This window comes from Castor canadensis, chromosome 1, assembly GCF_047511655.1.
Source record: "Castor canadensis chromosome 1, mCasCan1.hap1v2, whole genome shotgun sequence".
In the NCBI taxonomy this organism is placed as follows: Eukaryota; Metazoa; Chordata; class Mammalia; order Rodentia; family Castoridae; genus Castor; species Castor canadensis.
The window spans coordinates 189,254,666-189,269,628 of NC_133386.1; the positions used below are offsets into that span (position 1 = coordinate 189,254,666).

General features: G+C 31.9%; 1 pseudogene; it reads right to left on the reverse strand.

Annotated features, from left to right (window-relative positions):
• Positions 1–6,909: 6,909 nt before the first annotated feature.
• On the reverse strand, positions 6,910–13,563 carry LOC109676685 (olfactory receptor 4C11-like; annotated as a pseudogene).
• Positions 13,564–14,963: the final 1,400 nt, after the last annotated feature.

Here is a 14,963-nt window from a genome sequence, read left to right on the forward strand (position 1 = left end):
AAAAGAAAAAAAATTTCATTTATATTTTCTTTGAAATTACAGAATATTCAAGCAAATTAATTCATAGTGGACTGTAATGTTGTTGAATATTTAAAGTAATAATGAGTATATCTATTAAGTTTTGGCAGGATTTTTTTAATAACTGACCTCAATTTTGTAAATGAAGAAAAAGTACATTTTCCTTCATCTCAGATGGGATCTGTTGAAAGTGTTGTAGGAATGTGTAGAGGGGGAATAAAGGAGAATGACAAAGGTGGTGAATTCATGTATGGTATATTTTGATATATTGTAAGCCCTTTTGTGAAAGCCACAATGTAAATGCACCCCAACAATATAAAAGGAAACAAAAAATGAATAACACAAAGGACATAAAAATATGTCATTTCAATAACTTTTTTAAAATTTGTAATGGCCAATTTACTGATTATTGAATCTCAAAATTTTAGATATGATACTGTAATAAGAATCTCTTCATATACAAACCTTATTAATGGTAATATGACTCTGATTAATTTCCCCCTGTAATCAATGTAAAATTTAGCAATATAAATCATTTAATATTTCTCTTATAGTCCAAAATTTTTATGATTCTTGTTTCCATGGCATACTACTTACTGTGTATTAGATCTGTTTTTCAGTGGAGTTTCTTAATATAAGTGCAAAATCAATCTCATGAAATATTTTCACATGCTATACATTATGTGCTTATAACACTTATTTGTACAAATGCATATTTTTATAATTGCATTGTATATTTTACTTCTCTGCATACTTTCCCCCACATATGATAGCTGAAAAGAACGCCAAGAAACATTTGATTCTTTAAATAATCTTTTGCAAACTTCAGACATCTTTTTGCATACATAAAGGAATATGAGGAATTTTTGATAGTTTATATCTCAAATATCCCCAGTTCTATTTTTATTTCTCCGTTTTCTGAAAAGCAAGTCTTAGAGCACTCAGAGTCCTAAGAATATATTTCTATATCAACAAGTAAGTGATGCTACTTAATAGTTAATGCTTTTGTTAATAACCTTTTTCTAAAGATTTTAGATATCAAAAAATGTGGTGGCTGACACTAGGCAGTTGTTGTAGGACCGGAGTGTGACTATTCTTCTCAAACCCAGATCCACTGGAAAGTACCAGAAAAGCAGAAATAAAAGGGAGCCGAGGACTTAGAAGATGAATAGTCCTCAGTAATTGCCTATGTTCAGTTTGTTTTCATCCCTGTCAACTTTAATGATTATTTATGTTTGAAATGTTGCTTCTTTAATAGATTTATTTTCCAAAATGTAAAACAAATATTATCATATGTATAACTAAAGAACAATCCATGTCTCACAACTTTCTTATCAAGTTTATATTAGAAGGAAAACCCTAAGCAAGTGAAAATATAAATTTAAAAATTATATGATATAGATGACTTATGTAATCTATTGTCTTAATTACCAATAAATTAACTGGATTGTTTTCAGTTTGCAACAATGAATACTATGGTAAATTTATATAACATATGTCTATTCAAATGAATACCATGATTCCTGTTATGTAACCAAGAGATATCCTGGAGTAAGCGTGACATGACAACCAAAGGTACTAACCAAATTCAATATCATTACACAAGCATCATACATTTAGTTTCCTAAATGTCAGGAAATTCACATTCAATTATTTTGATTTCTAAATACTTAAAACAGAGAAGGAGCATTGTGAATGACCAAGGTAGATAAAATTACATCAAGAACAAGTACAGATGTTCATAAAATGCTAGGGAAGATCAACACATGACTTTTCCCTGTCACTTGTTTTTCATTCATTTCCCACATTAACAATAATCTCAAAAAATTTTTTTCAATTCTTTTTAGAAAGTATGTGGGTAGGAATGGTGTAATCATCATACATGAGTTACAGAAATGAAGTAGAAAATTATAATGTATTATTTTGTAATGATGCAATGTGTCACTTACCTGTTAGAAGACTCTGAATTAGTGTCATGTATGTCTGTCTCTTTATGATAGCATTCTTGTAACAAAACACTAAAAGCTGTCCCTCTGTATATTCCATGGGGAATATTGTAAGACATAATGATGCATTGTTATCCTAGAAAGTATTGTTTCCCATTGTTTTCCTTTCATTATGAGTCATCACTATTGCGACTGTAAAACTTAATTTTTATTTTTTAAATTTAGACTATAAGAATAGTAATTTAATCTTCCTCAGAGCAATTAAGCAGACTAACAATCATTCCTAAAATGTTATTGTGTTAGGCTAAGCAAAAATATTAGTTAAAAAAGAGAAAAATTACAAATGGATAATGAAGACAGTAATAGAAAATAAGAATAAAAATAGTGTCAATGTAAAAAAGAAAATGGATCATTCAGGGCATAGCTCTGCTTAATGTCCTACAAAGGTCCATCTGCACCAAAAGATTAGTTTCTAGGACTTGTAAATTAATTGCAAGTAAACTGCAGAGAAGGCAATATTATATTTTGAAACAAGACTTTCTTCACTGTGGGTTCTAAACATTTTGTCCTAAAGAACTAGACAATTATACCAAGTAATGTGAAGATAAATTAGTACCCCAAACACTGGTTGCAAAGTGATTGATACATCCAGTTTGTTTCAAATCAATTTCCATTAGTTTTTTTAACTCATGTTAGTAAAAACACAACTAATAAAGAATACATTTCTTTCAAATAATTTTGTTTTACTCCTTATTGCCTACTTTTAAATGCTAGCTTCAATGTCTCATTACATAAGTTATATCTTCAAGTTTTGTAATTATTCCATGACTTATGTACTACCAGTAACATCACACATGAGAGAAAACAAAGTTCCAGATTTTGAAGATCTTGCTTAGGTTATATATTTAGTGAGTTCAGCAAGAAGATATATATTAATGATTGCATTATTCTATGGTTTTTACTCTTCTGATACTTTTTCCTTACACTAACCCAAATTGAAAACCAAGAAATTCTAGCAAGTAATTATGACGAAAGATATTTCTTACAGCTGAGTAATGGTGTCTTGGGTTCAGAACCTCAGAATTAAAAGCAAGTCAGTGTGCTTAGGTTGAATTTCAATAAGCTATGAAATAGACCAGTGAAAATGTTTGTTAGGTAGTGGGATTATTTCAAAGTATTTATTTTAACATAGGTTTATAAAATAATTTTAGTTATTACTTTTAAGTGGTAATTTAAATGAGATTGAATAAACTAATTTGTGAGATAATTGTAGAATTTATATAAGAAATCAAGCAACTTTAGAATATAAGATTAAAAAGAGTACCAGAAAAAGGGAACTTGACAAATTTGGAGGTCTTCATCTAGTTTGCTGCAAATATTTGGATTGTAAAACCACATACACAACAATAAAATACCTTTATGAGATTATCAGAATCCTTTTGAGAAGCTCTGACATCACTAAAGCGATTTGAATTATTAATGCCTCAAGTAGCATGAGTAAGAAAAGCTATTTCACTTTGCCCTTGACTCCCTTTCATCTATGTTTGCACAGCTCACTTCCAAGAGATAAGTGCTCAACAAATTTATTTCTCAAAGGGAAAAGAATACAATGAAGGTTGCATCTGTGTGTTGTATGCAGTTGCTAAGAAAAGAGTTCCTAGTTTGCCTTAGAGAAAGTGCTAAAGGATTGAGTATAGTCAGAAGTCCTATGGGACTGACTGGATTACAGTACCCTATATTCTATTCATCCTCTAGTAGCTATATAACTCTAAGCACCCTCCATGATCACCAATAACTGGGTCCCCAGGAGCTGGCAAGAATTTCAACTCCACATTGATTGCAGTATTTGGGACATCACTTTCATTCCCTCAAACATTTTTCATTCCTTTTCATTCTTTTTCCTCATCTTACTAGTTTCAAATAATCTTTTTGTTTCAGTTTTCTAATTTTTTTTTTTGGCTGATTAAGTCTCCTTTTATACCTTTAGCATCATTACTAATTTATTCTTATATTTTCGGGATTGGAATAACTCTTTAGTTCTTGTGATGCCTTGTTTTATTCTCATTTGGTTAATGAATTATTTTCTCACTTTGTTTAATGGTCTACCTTTATTGTGTAGCTAGAAATTTGGAAACATTTTCCCAAGGAGCCCTCAAGTCTCCATTCTTATTTTTTAGAAGCCAGTAATTCTTGGCTCTCGCTGATCCCTGATTAAGCAAGTCAACACTCAACATGAGGTGAGAGACACTCTTGTCTTTTAGGGGGTGAAACAAAAGCTCATAATGTTGGGGACAAGCTCAATTTTCAGACCCTCCTCTGGTGAAGAAGCCTGACTTAACATGCCATTTCCAAATATCACAGAGCTACACCAGGCAAAGATACCACAGATATATAGTCTGCACTGGTTTCAGGTTTTCTTTTTTATATCTCTGTGGATATTTATACAGTAGGTAGTGATGGGATCAGAGGAATTGATTAATTATTCCTTTTGCTTCTATATTGTGAAAGATACTATAGAAAATTTGTGTGTGTTCAAACTATGATGGAAAGCATACAGGAGGAAAAACAATATTTTGAGATGAAAGAAAATCAGATTTAGCTTTTAGCTGTCCAAAAATTATTCTTATGAAACATCATTAATAGATTATATATCTTGTCTCTCTTTCACATTATCTCACCATTCCATAGAAATGAAGAATTGAGGCAGAAATATAAATTTTGAGTGGCTGGTCGTGTGGGAATATATTATGCCACATAAGATGATGTTAAATAAATGAAAATGATATTCTGGAGTTTCTTCATCTTTTATCTATTCAAACATTCAATAAATGAGAGAGGCCATTTTAAATTAAAACCCATCTGCCCCAATTTATGATTATGTTTTCTCATATTCATGTGAGATGCATGCTCCTATCTCTCTGCTCCCTTATCTACATTCAAGTATTTAAAGCAAAAGATGCCAAAAATGAAGATCCTGGGACATGTTTCCTAATGCCTCACTTTTCTTATTTTTACTTAACACTAATGTGTTTAACGCTACCTTAGTTTTTGTATTTATGGGGAGTGGTAAGAGACAGTGGAAAGGGAAGTTGGATAATGGGTACCAAATACACTTCGCAGCAAATTGGGAGGTCTATATTTTCCAGTAATCTAATATATTTTTATTAAGAATTAGAAGAGAGGAGCTTGAAGACTCTAAACATAAAGATATGACAAAGAGAGGTAATTGCTAATTGTCCTTATTAGATCTATCCACACTGTACATGTGTTGTAATATCACAGTGAATTCCATCACAAGTACAAATAATGTATGTTAACTAAAAAAGAACATAGTTCCAAAAAATTTGGGTGGAAGAATAATATTTTACCCATATAATTTTTTATACTACTTGGAATTGATCTCTGGACCTTGAGCACTCTATCTCTTGAGATATGCCTCAACCACTTTGGGTCTTACTTTCTTTTTGACATAGGGTTTTTCTTACTAGCCAGTATTGGCCTTGAACTTGGAATCCTCCTGTCCAACCCTCTTGTGCTTGGGATTTTAACTTAACCATTTTTCATCTCAAGTGATTTTGTGTGTTTACTCACACAAGGCGGTTGGTGTAAGACTAGAATGTGACTATAATTTTCAAATGTTTTTAGGTCAATCAAGTTTGAGTATTGATGTTCACCCCAAAATTGTCCTTTGGATGGATATGTTGACCTATAATTTAAAAGAATAATTGTACTTCATTATCCTTGTTTTAATTTGACACAAGTAATTTTAAAGTTCACAAATACCTTACATTTTCTCTTCCTACCTAACTTCTTACTCTTTTATATCTTTATTTATTTCCTTATAGTTTATTTTATTTCTTTTCCTCCTTACATCCCATCTTCAATATTTCTTCCTAAAACTAAAATAAAACAAAATCTTTTGTATCTTATGTTTGTATGTGGGTCTACATGTATGTCATTGTTATGTTAGTAAAGATAGACAAATTTATGACAGACCTATATTTTCATTGTTTATCAAATGTGGGGAGTTTTCTATGCCTGAATTCTCAACAATAGACAGCCAATGGAAACAGTGGGCTACATTGTGTCCCAGAAAATCAAAGAAATCAATGTGTCAAAAGTATGTTATTTTACTAAATGTGTTGTTTATTATTATTTTATTTTCCTAACCCTAAGAGTTACAGACTTATTATATGTTGCATATACTGATATCATAAATAAGTAAATATTTAAGGACTTTGTAACAGCCAATTTTAAAAAGGTCATAAATTATATGCAAGTTATATTTGGCAAATGAAATAATAACTAAATTAGTTTAGAATACCATAACACAGGGAAGATTCTGGTTCGAAAAATAATGGAACAATTCAAATACATGCTAGTGATAAAATGAATCATGCATTCATGTTATATAGATTTTGATCCTTTGACCATAAATTATCAATAGAAAATTCATTAATTTACTTGAAATGGGATAAGAAAATAATAAAATGTAGGAAACTGCTCTATGTTTATAGATACTTAGGAGTTTGTACAGTTGTGATTTCATAAATGCCTTTTTTCTTATGTAGCAGTGTGTAGGTAGAATTATGACATATACTTACTAGGTAGCAGAGCCAGCATTCAGTTATCAGGAAAAGAAAGAGCCATACATAAGATTTCAGGGAAGCTGCAAGTTGACAGCCAGAAACAGAGAAAAGGAAAAGAAATCATACGCACTATGTGAGAGTGCAAAAGGATAGTCTGGTTTACATTCTGGAAACTTCATAGTTGGAAAGGAAAAGAATCTGAAGAGGAAAAACTATTGGCACACAATTATCAGAGATAAGATACAGTAGCTAGGACAAAAAAGACCATGTTGTGGAATTCATAGAGCAAATTGACCAGAAAAAGAGAGTCAGTAACTTATATGGTAGTTTGTTATATCTACGTTTCAGAAATGAAATTATTCAGTCATGATTTTAACGTGCCTTAACTTTCTCATGGTAGGCTTCACTTCTGTATTTCTCCGTGGGTAAACAAGAACATTCAGAAAAGGTGTTCTAAGAGTATAAAATACTGTCACCATCTTGTCGATGGTCAAAGTTGTTGGGGGTTGTGTATATACAAATATACAAGGCCCAAAGAACAAGACATATACAATAATGTGAGAAGTGCAAGTAGAGACAGATTTTTGCTTCCCTTCTGCACTGCAGTTTCACAGTGAATGCAAGGATAACAATGCATGAGATCATCAAAAGTATGAAAATACATGAGCAATGTGCCCCACTGTTATACATGAACAACAAATTGATTATATAAGTGTTCATGCAAGCAACTTTCAACAAGGGCTGCAAATCACAGAAGTAATGTCAAATTGGGTCCACAGAAGGGCAAAATCAAGAGCAGAATAACCTGAGATGTGCCATGTATAAAAGACCCTATGAAGGCAAGAACAATCAAGATGAGACAGACCTGCCTTCTCATGATGTTTGGGTAGTGCAAAGGCTTATAGATGGCCACATAGCAATCAATAGCCATGAAAATGAGGATAAATATCTCCATGCTACCAAATAAATGTAGTACAAACATTAAATAGCACCACAAATATTTCTGTCATGTACTATCTGCATAATTACACTAGCAATACCACCTATGGATATACCCAAAGGAATGTAAGTCAGGTTACAACAAAGGCACAGGCTCACTAATGTGTACTGCAACACTATTCACAATAACTAAGCTATGGAAACACCAAGATGCCCCAGCACTTATAAGTTGATCATGAAAATGTGGTATTTGCATACAATGGAACGTTATTCAGCCACAATGAAGAATGAAAATTTGTCATTTGCAGGTAAATGGATGGAACCATAGAACATCATCATAGTGAAATAAGCCAGACTCAGAAGGCCAATATCTCCCTGAGGAAATATGAATTTTCCATAACATAGTGTATGTTTTACTCCATTTTGCTCAGTATAATGAAATACATGAGGCAAGCTAACACCTTAAATGAGGTTTATTTAGCTCACAGTTTTAGAAATTCAAAGACATGACCCACACGTCAGCTCAGGTTTCTTAAAGATGTCATGATTGATAGGATGAGTGTAAGTTGGAGGAAATGATCAAGTCTCAAAAAGGGAGTCAGGGAAAAACTGAGGTAACACTTCTAACAGTATGCCTCTGATTATCTAACTACCTTCTACTAGTTTTAACCTCCCCATTGGCCCACCACCTTATATTTCATAGTTGGTTAAATTTCCAACATATGACCCTTTGGGAGACACATGTAAATGATATGCAAAGGATAATTTCACACAATTATATCAACTGAAAGGCATGGTTTTGCTAAAGATGACATATGAATATGCCATACACTTGTGGAAAGCCTATCATCTGCATATGGGCACCACATCTAAGGAAGTATTCATTAGCATGAAGGTCTATATATTTATATATATTTTTAGCAGTGTAGATGTAATCAAGGAGAGTGTGGTATACAGTAAGTATTCCTCATATAGGGAAGTTAGGCATCTTTAGAATAAAGCACATCTTTCTAACTTTTTATTACCATATTTTAATTGTGTAAAGGGGTTTTATTGTGATATTTCCACATATATACATATATATACACACAATGTGCTTTGATAAAATGTATCTTATACCTCTCAAATTATTTATCATCAAATTACTCATCTTCCTCAAATTACTCTTTCATATCTCCCTCTCCATTTTTAATAACTTTTTATGTGTTTCATTGTTCCATTTTCAAGCATGCATATAATGCACTTCAATAATATTCACCCCTCCATCACCCTCTCCTTCTCATTACCCTCTCCCACTGATTCCCATCATGTGAGCAGAAGCAGCTACAGAATGTCTGCAGCTATAAGAAACTCACAAAGGAGTGGTGAAAATGACTGAGGCAAAGTGATAGAAATCTGGGGGTACATATTTTATTTTACATTTCATTTGCCAAACAACCATTTAATTGCTTTTTTTCTTCTATCTTCCAAGATAGTGCTCCGATTCCCCTCCACTGTACTACTTATTCACATACTAACACTGTAGTTTCTAAGGTGACACTCTTCTTCTAACTCACAGGAAATAAGAATAATAAGAGGTCTCTGTAGTATCTCCAAAATTGTATGTATGTTTGTCAGCCTTTTGGCTATATAGAGGGACTTTTGTCATCCAGAAATTTGTGGTGTCTTCCAACACTGTCCATTCATATTGTCTACTGACACACTAGTAATGATACTTTCTAGGATTCCGACACTCTCATTTTAGGATTAAGGTTTATAGCTTAATGTAGAGAAGGGGGAACTAAAAAATGGAATTTTTCACCATATAGATCACAAAATGGTTTTACAGGAGCTATCTTGGGTATTCTATGAGGTCACTTTGTTTGACTTCTTCCCTTAAATCAATCATAAATTTATTTTTAGACATGTTTTCCTTGGCTGCACACGTTTTCTTGTTGCAAAAGTGGTCTTTGTTCAATTTCCTTTGAGGTTTTATTTTCAGATATGAGTTAAGCTTACATATTTTTGTCAGTAAAATATATCTTAAAATTGAATATGAAGAAGTACTTATTGAATTAGAGCAAAGTGAAATACATTTATACATGAAAATGAAGTATCTCAAACTCCCTGGTTGATATAATCAAATTATACATTAATTAATATTTCTTATTTAATAATGACTTAGATTTGAAAGTTTGATTAGAAACAGTACATGTGAATTACAAATTAAATTTTTTTAAAATCATTCTGCTTATTTCTTTTTTTCAGTATTTTTTATTATCATATTATTGTTGCACTGGAGGCACATTGTGAAATTTACCAAAGTTCTTACAATGCATCAGAGTTGAATTCATACCCTCCATCATTCTCTTTATCTCCTTTCACACCATTCCTTGAACAGTTTCAATGGATCTCATTTTTCATTTTCATACATCAGTACATAATATTTTCACTATACTCACTCTCAAAACCCTCCCCTTGTATCCTTCTCACCCCCCCACTGGTGCTAGTTTCCCGACAGAACTTGTTTTACCTTCCTGCTTTCCATTTAAAAAAAAAAAGACTTTTTTGTTTGTTTAAGGTAGCTATAGAGTGAATTTCATAGTGACTTTTCCATGTATATACTTATTGAAACCAGAACTACTTCAAATATAGCTTTATTTCAGTGTACACATACTAATCATACAAGATTATGAGAAATGTTGTAATTGTTCAATGCATGCATTTGATGTGAAGTGAACAGAATAAGGTAACCAACATACGCATTATCACAAACAATTCTCATGGCTTTGTGCTTGCAACGTTCTAAATAAATCCCTCTACTAGGTGAATTGGACTAGAAAATTGAATCTTGTCAACCATATCTATCTTACTGTGCTATCGGTAAGGAGGGACAGACAGTGGATTGTCAACAATTACAAGGGTAATTTGGATTAGACATTTAAAGTACTGACAGAAGCCATATTTAAAAATATATGGAGTTTGGGGCTCTGTGTTGTCTAAAAGTGAGAGGAAAATTGATAAAGCCTTGTGATTTTGAATTCAGACACTCATAAAATCTCATTTTGCAATGATTATAAAACAGCAGTAAAAGACATTTTTCAATTGTTTATGTCTTGCTTATTTAACAAGCAATTACATTTAAACATCATTTACATATGTCCAGATAATCAATGATCTGAAAAGAGATCTCAAATTTACAAAACAAAGAAAACTGCTTGTATTGATTTGGCATAATGGCCAAAAAATTTTCTTCTTCTGAATATGGAACTGGAAGAATTAGAAAATGTTCTTTCTGGAATATAAATGAACCCTGTTGCAACCTACTCATATTAAAGTTATTGAGCATCTTTGAAACATAATATACTGTGTTCAGTAAGAAATGGTCATAAGCACACAATGTGCATCATGTTCACTTTCAATGGCCCTTGTCACATTAAGCATGTCAAATTGGCACCCGCCAATTTGATTGGAATGATAAACTAAGGCACAGAAATAACATGGCATGATTTGATCATGAGATTATGAAGTGGTGGTTGTGAGTGTGTGCATTATACATACAAATTAGATTATTTCAAAATGAAAATCCTCAATTTAAAATACTTTAATATAAAACTGAAACTCCAAAGATAAAAACACTAGATATGATTACTATTTCTGAGAAGTCTGAATTTTAAATTTACAGTTAGTATTAAGAGGAAAAATTCTTCTTATGTCATATATGATATCCAAATAAACATTCAACTGAGAAGCTAAACTACTGTATGTCAAGTACACAGATATGTTCTGAAACTCCATTTTTCCTTCAATTATTTTTATAGTCAAAAATGATTAATAAGCTATAAGAATCAAGAAACTCTTTTAGAGTAAGTCAATACTTTTCATACACATTCTTCTTCATTCACTGATATTCATCTTTCCTTTGTACAATCCAGCTGCCCAAACCTCCCAGGTTCTTTGTGAAGATAATGTGAAAGACCCCAGGATGACAGGATATCACATCCAAACAGAATGCTGTTCTCTCCCTCACCATTCAGAGACATTTGAGAGAATCTTCAGGGAAGGTTGAGGTTGCCATTGGACTTCTGAGTCTTTGAAGTCTGAGCATGCATCATTGAACCTATCTCAAGCAAGGTAGGAGATTACCAGAGGTGTATGTTTAACAGTGTCCTCAAATACTTAGGTTGGAATGAAACAATATCTTTTTCTATCTAATTTCTTTTGGATTACTATGGATATCCAAATGTCACTGAACTACAATATGGACAAAAATCGGTATACAAATATAACCAACTCATCTGTGATCAGTTAGATAGATAGATCATCTGTGATCAGTTAGATAGATAGATAGATAGACAGACATAGATGATAGATGACATAGATATAGATACAGATACCTCTCTCTATGCATACATGTGTATAAATATATACCTGCCAAAAAATCTTTATCCTCTAGTTCATGCAGCCATGCCCAAAATTCAGGCAGGAGAAAGACTTTTACACATATAAATTTCTCCAGGGATTTATAATCATTGAAACTTGTTACACAGATTTTAAGAAGCCATTGTAATCAGGTGTATACTCTTATTCTAGAGTTTAAATGTGTGTGTGTGTGTGTGTGTGTGTGTGTGTGTGTGTGTGTGTGTTACTGTGTTACTGTAGATAAAGCCTGGGAACTCACTGAGTCCTAGGCTCTCAGCCCGCAGATTCACACTCAATCATTATATTTTGCCATCCATTTTATGAGTAAAATATGTGCAGTTTATGTTCATGGCATTAACTTTCTAAAGTTTCCCATTTTTTTCAATGAGAAAGATGTTTAAGGGATAAAGTAGGATCATGCTTGGAAGACAAAAACTGGTTTAAAATCTTAAACTGGTACTCCATAGGGATTTCCACCTACAGGTTTTTCACCTGAAAATTTCAATTGAAATACTAACTTTGTACATTTTTAAATAGATACAAATATGATAAAACACCAAATGTTAAGGTTATACTAAATTATAAGGATAATTGACAATTGTCAACGTTTACCACTTATTAGTATGGAACAAGATTAAGACTAAAATTAAATCACTATACATTCAGTATATCACATTTAAATAAAATAGATCATATAACTTTCAGTTTCAAACAAATTTCTACATTTCTTCTATACAGCCTCACATAATATGTCAAATATCCAATATATTTAAAATTTTTAATTTAAGTTTTTACCACATATTATTTTGCTACTTACCCCTTAGTGTCATTGAGTTCTGTTGTCAATGTACCTTCAATATGCTGATCACATAAACAGCCAAATGTTTCAAGTCACTGTTACAGTGCAGAAAAACATCTTATCAATATATGCCATTTACATAAATAGCCAAAGGAAACAATTAGAAAAATTAGTAAAGAATATAAGAAATGCCTACAGTTGGAAACTATGGATATATTCAGAAATATTAGTGATAAATTGAAATATGTTACATGGGTATACTACTTTTTTGCACAATAAATGATCAAGAGCAAGCTTACTATTTTATTAGAAATGTGTTACAGAAGGAATTGAAAACAGAGAACTATATCTTATTTAATGATACTCATAGGATTGGACAAATGTGAATGCATATATGTTATTCTTCTAATTGAATCATTGTGTAGACTGAGTTTTGACATACAATTTCTATGCAGCAATGCCAGAGGTGACCTCTCAGGAAAAGAAAGAGCCACATTTAGGATGGCAGGGAAATATCATCTATGGTCAGAAGCACAGTGAAGGAGACATTAAATCAAATACATTAGATAAGAATGAAAAAGTAAATAGGTTTACACATTTGAAATTGCCAGATCGTAAGGAGAGCACCCACAGTTAGTCTAGGGACTGTGGTTTTTGAAAAATAGGAATCAGCAAAGGACAAATACAATAAGAAAAAGTACATGGGGCTCCCAAGTGTCTAGCTGGACTTGATGGCCACAATAGTGACCATATTCCCCACTACAATACCCATATAGAAAATTAAGAAAATAAAAACCACTAATTTCTCCTTCAGAGGATCCTCTGTCAATCCTAGCAATATAAATTCAGTCACACTGTTGTTTTGATGCATTTCTTCAGTCAATGCAGGGAAATCACAGTTTGAAATAATCTGCAAAGGAGAAAATAATAAAATATGAATAACTATACTAAATTTGGTGGTTAAATAAATATTCTCAATTATAAACTGTAACTTTTCAATGAGATATCACTTACGATTCTAAGTTTTCCTTAAATTCAATTTAATAATTATCTAATAGTTATCTAATTGCACATGACAATGGTAAAATAGTCAATCTTCAAACAAAGTAAATGTCAGTTTGGGGGATGTAGTATGAATAGACAATGTTGATGACGCAAGGTGCCTTATTAGTTTAAACAAAAACTTATTAATATTGGTGCAACATGTTAAAATAATGAGGAAACTACTGCAAGATTGACCTCAATAAACTTTCACATGATTGGAACTTGGTGGTTGCATTTTAGCATAATTATATAGTACCTATTTTGAGTCTCTTAATAATGACTTTTTACTTTCTTTAGTAATGTCTAGATGATAGATAGATAAATATACGACAGATAAATGGATAGATGGAAGTAATGAGTATAAAATTTTAGCAATGAAGAATAATTCAATTGGTCTTTTCCAGAATAAGAATGTATTTAAACTCTCCTCCTTAACTCAATTCATTAACGTTAAATATACCACTCAAGGTTTGATATTTCTGAGTCCTACAAGAAGTTTTCACATAATAGAAGGAGTTATTGGAAGCAATAGAAAAGAATAAAGAAAGCAATACATAAATCAGTACATTTCTTCAAATTCAGGTTTTTAGAAAATATCAGAGATTTAGAAAATTATCTCTAGGTGAGTCAGTCACAGCTGAAAATTTCAATGTTATTGTAAATATGCATATTCTTGAGTACTTCATACCCTCACTTCAGTAAGATTGTACATATATAAAGGATATATGTAAATTTATTAAATACCATAAAATTTATTATTATAACATATGCATAATTAATGATAACATAGTCACAAAAAGATATGTCCAAAAGTCAAATTATGTTTAGCTCACATATTATAGTCAAAAGCATAGTTTCTTAAAATACACATTATTTTCCTAGATCATCTAAAATAAAAACAAAAAACAATCCAAATTAACATTGGGCAACTAGCTGATTTTTAAGATATCCTTGAGATTAAAAATAAGTGAAGAGGATACAAGATGGTGACTACAGGGCAGAAACAAAGTGTGAGCTCCATAAATCAAAAATTTTGCTGAGATGCTGGAGCCCACTTGGCAGAAAAAAACCAAGAATCAAAACTCCAATACCCTGAACCCCTAGCCTGTACAAAGCTTGTCCAGGCAATGTTACACTGAGAAAACAGAAGGGTTCCTATGCCGGTAGATGCTGGATCCAAACCTTCTTGGGAGAAGCAGACAAAGAGGTGAGAAAATAAACAGCATG